Here is a 4,696-nt window from a genome sequence, read left to right as displayed (position 1 = left end):
TTACTGTTATGTATACAAATATATATATAAATAATATCAGCGCACTTGTGCAAGAATATTAGACTCGCCAGTTTATGTATATTGGACACATGGCATTATTTGTTTACTCTAACACTGGCAAAAATCATACATTTTCACTACTTTGCTCTCAATTTCAAGACAGTACTTATGAAATCAATCAAAATTATCTATTTCTGTAATATATCTTCCATTCCATCAAATGAGACCAAGAAAAATGAGAAGACAACCATAAATAAATAAATATACAAAAATAGACTGCAACATAGCTGTTTTTAACAAAAAAGTTTTTTTTTTCTCGTGCACTGTGTGCAGCAAAAATTTTTTATAACACACACACACAATACATAGTTTTAAGGCGAGGTATGATAAAGCTCATGGGGCAGGTAGAGAGAGGACCTAGTAGCAATCAGCGAAGAGGCAGGGCCAGGAGCTATGACTCGACCCCTGCAACCACAAATAGAGTACAAATAGGTGAGTACACTTACTTTCACATCTAGGCCTATTAGCCTTTTCCTGCTTGATTCAAGGGCGCTAGAATTTACGCATACTAGTACGTCACCAACACTGGAGCGCAAGATGTACTAGTATGTCAAAAACCCTGAAAAAGGTTAAATATTAAATATTAATTACAATTATTTCTCAGCACAATCAGTTGAAGTTCAAGATGAAATAAATTATAGATATTAAAGACAATTGGAATAGATTGGAAAATAAACAACTACCACCTACTTATTTTAATAATCTTCCTATTTGCCTCATCCAGTCTTCCTTGCAGGACTTTTCATGTCCTCCAATTTGTTCATTTCTCATTTTGTCTTGCGTAACCGCAGCTTTTCCTGAAAAAAAAAAATTACTTAGTAGATTCTATCATTATCTAGTGTATATGTACTTGCACTATGTATTATAGTTTACTACAGTTTAAGCTAGTGGTAAAAGTGCCGAACGTAGAGCTACGTTTTGTATTTCATTCCTTTAAATTTTGCTCAATTGGCAAGTCGCCTCGACACAAAAGAATGGGTCTGCGCACTCAGTGTGAGCAGTATTAAAAAATCTGGGACCACTTAGTACCTTGTGGGAGCACCAGTTCAATCGAGTGTCAGCTAGAGCAATTAGCATGGCAAACACTAGAGATTCACTGATGCTGTCGCATTAACACTCCCCTTTTAAGAGGAAAGTAAAAATAAGTTAGGTAAATACATGAATGTGAGTGGGTGCCCCAAATATTTTTTTTTGGGGAAAAAAAAAAAAAACTTTTATCGAAATGAACAAGTTTAAGTGTTATAGGATGAAAATGTAAATAGGGTCAGTATTTACCAAGATATGAGGCTGCAAAGTTCACTTCATCACTGTCTTGCCAGATGGAAGCTTTACACTACAGTTATAAAACTGCAACATTAACACCCCTTCTTCAGAGTGCAGACACTATTTCCCATCTCCAGGACTCAAGTCAAACCTGCCGGTTTCCCTGAATCCCTTCATAAATGTTACTTTGCTCACACTCCAACAGCATAAAGTATTAAAAACCACGTGTCTCCATTCACTCCTATCAAATAAGCTCTAATAAGTTAATAATCCTTGTGTGTGCCTGCCACTTTTAAGTGTTACACTCCCAGTGCTGTTTCTTATTTTACTCTTGAGTAAATTGTTTTGCTTAATTTACAATTAAGAATTAGTTTTCAGCCAGTCTTCATTTTTTTTTTATTATTTAAATCTGCATTTTCCCAGTGGAACTTTTATTGATGCATCAATTATTTCTGCGCCTTATTTTTATTGCACTTGTTCTGCAGTGAATTATCTTGCATTAATATTTTTCTGCATTGTTATTCTTAGTTCATTATTTTTCGAGTGTCTTGTTTCTCATTTTTTTATTTTTCCTGATGTTATCTTTGCATTATATTTTTAATTTTGTTTATGCATTCTTAGAAAAAACATTGAAATTTCCCAGTTACCTCTTTTTGCATACAGTTTAGTGATTTTATTTTATACTTTTTACATAGATTAACAATTTTATTAGTTTTATTTATTATCACACTGGCCGATTCCTACCAAGGCAGGGTGGCCCGAAAAAGAAAAACTTTCACCATCATTCACTCCATCACTGTCTTGCCAGAAGGGTGCTTTACACTACAGTTTTTAAACTGCAACATTAACACCCCTCCTTCAGAGTGCAGGCACTGTACTTCCCATCTCCAGGACTCAAGTCCGGCCTGCCGGTTTCCCTGAACCCCTTCATAAATGTTACTTTGCTCACACTCCAACAGCATAAAGTATTAAAAACCATTTGTCTCCATTCACTCCTATCAAACACGCTCACGCATGCCTGCTCGAAGTCCAAGCCCCTCGCACACAAAACCTCCTTTACCCCCTCCCTCCAACCTTTCCTAGGCCGACCCCTACCCCGCCTTCCTTCCACTACAGACTGATACACTCTTGAAGTTATTCTGTTTCGCTCCATTCTCTCCACATGTCCGAACCACCTCAACAACCCTTCCTCAGCCCTCTGGACAACAGTTTTGGTAATCCCGCACCTCCTCCTAACTTCCAAACTACGAATTCTCTGCATTATATTCACACCACACATTGCTCATTATTAGTAAACTATAATGAGCTCATTATTAGTAAATTTCTTTATTGAAGTAATGACAGCTCATTTTGCATTTAATTCAGCCTCCAGTAATCTTTTTAATTTCTTACAAATTGCAATTTTTTTTTTTTTTATCTTGCCCAGCAGTCTCTTACATTGAATTGTTCTTCCTCTTGCAGTGTATCTTTTTTTTTTTTATTACTTCTGCAGAATTATAACCAATTCTGCAGAAGTAATAAAAAAAAGTAAGATACACTGCAAGAGGAAGAACAACTCAATGTAAGAGACTGCTGGGCAAGATAAAAAAAAAAAAAAAAAAAAAAAAAAAAAAATTGCAATTTGTAAGAAATTAAAAAGATTACTGGAGGCTGAATTAAATGCAAAATGAGCTGTCATTACTCTTACTTCAATAAAGAAATTTACTAATAAAATTGTAAATCTATATAAAAAGTATAAAATAAAATCACTAAACTGTATGCAAAAAGAGGTAACTGGGAAATTTCAATGTAATGCAAAGATAACATCAGGAAAAATAAAAAAATGAGAAACAAGAAGTCTCTTATTTCGATTATAGCATTTTGTGTATCATTCATTATTTTTGCCTTATTTGTTTTTGTGCAACTTTGCCATTATGCCTCACATACCTTCAAGTGATACTTTAGTGAATGATGACACTCAGACCTCTCAGGCTACTACTGCTCCTGTCATCAGTTCCTTATTGTCTGACATACCGACCCAGACACAGAGACCCTATAGTTTTACTCGTGATTCCCTTGATGTGTTACCTTTATTCAATGGCCATGTACATAGTCTTAAAGCATGGTTTACTGCCATTTGTTCATGTTAATGCTCTAGTTGTCGGTCCACCTTCAGAGGAAAGTCTTATCAGACTTGCGAAAGCTGTTAACGTTTTTGATCTTGAAACGTGAAACTTCAGGAATCTTACTAAGTGGTCACAATATGAGGAACTTGTTTGTTCTTTCCTTGTACCAGTAAAAACTGCAGATCCATGTCGTTCTTAGGGAACTCGTGAATGCTACACCCATGACCAATGAATCGTTGAGTGCATTTGCTGTTAGATTTGATAAACTTTTATCATTTATCAATGCTGTCCAGTCCTCAGCTTTTGTCCCTGACAAGGATAAACCATCCACAGCATCGTTTGCTAAAAGAGCAGCTTTTGGAGCAAAGAACTAATGCTGCCTGCTTCAGTGTGTGCTTACGAGGCTAATCCTCCAACTATAGTCATCTCAGCCTTTGAGTAGAGAGGACATGTATTACTGCTGCCCCTATGGTCACCTGGTAGCAGTAGCAGTTTCATTTTCACATGGCACTAGTAGGCAGACACAGTTTATCTGGAGTTTATCTGGAGAGAGTTCCGGGGGTCAACGCCCCCGCGGCCCGGTCTGTGACCAGGCCTCCTTAGGTCAGTGTCCCAGGATGCAACCCACACCAGTCGACGAACACCCAGGTACCCATTTTACTGATGGGGAACATGGGCAACAGGTGGAAAGAAACACGTCCAATGTTTCTACTCTGGCTGGGAATCGAACCCAGGCCCTCACCATGTGAAGCGAGAGCGTTAACCACCAGGCCACCAGTGTCAATACTGTCTGCACTGAATTGACCCGTGGGATTGTGCTTGGGCCATCGATGGCTATAATATTGCCTGCAATAATTCACGACACCTATGGTATTGCAAATGAGGAATCGAGTGGTGTGGTATTGAACGGCATGTCGAGGATCTTTCTGAAGTTCTGCTCGGCTAATGTTCATGAGGCGGTGGTCGATAAATTACAGGAGGTTAATCTCACAGTTAACCATGCAGTGTCAGTGACGCTCCATGACATCTCCCACTATTATACATGGATGAAGGTCAGAAACGTGCCATTCGAGGCTGATGTGTGACATACGGGCGGCACTGGGTAAATATGGTGCCATACATATGGCTACAGCGGGGAGGTGGTCTGAAGGTCCATATGCTGGGATACCAGAAGGAACGTTTTTCTGTGAAGATGATACGTCACCCAATCCCTTCTTATGTTGTCATGCAAGACTTCAGGGCTCGGGTACTCGTGTCACATGCAGGGC

At 38.4% G+C, this 4,696-nt stretch overlaps 1 long non-coding RNA gene across 7 annotated transcripts in view; it reads right to left on the bottom strand.

Moving 5' to 3' along the window:
* Window positions 1–502: 502 nt before the first annotated feature.
* Window positions 503–4,696, bottom strand: part of LOC128699054 (uncharacterized) — a 190,432-nt gene continuing 186,238 nt past the window's right edge. For 6 of the 7 annotated variants that reach the window (XR_011391158.1, XR_011391154.1, XR_011391153.1 and 3 more), the window contains 2 exons: window positions 751–857; window positions 503–619 (listed from right to left, as the gene is read on the bottom strand). This is a non-coding gene — a long non-coding RNA (uncharacterized lncRNA). Of the gene's footprint in view, window positions 620–750; window positions 858–1,089; window positions 1,113–4,696 lie in introns of those variants that run through there. The other variant, XR_011391159.1, reaches the window with a different exon arrangement.

Source organism: Cherax quadricarinatus, unplaced genomic scaffold, assembly GCF_038502225.1.
Source record: "Cherax quadricarinatus isolate ZL_2023a unplaced genomic scaffold, ASM3850222v1 Contig353, whole genome shotgun sequence".
Taxonomy (NCBI): domain Eukaryota; kingdom Metazoa; phylum Arthropoda; class Malacostraca; order Decapoda; family Parastacidae; genus Cherax; species Cherax quadricarinatus.
Note: the sequence above shows the minus strand (reverse complement) of the source record. Positions and strands in the feature narration are given on the sequence as shown.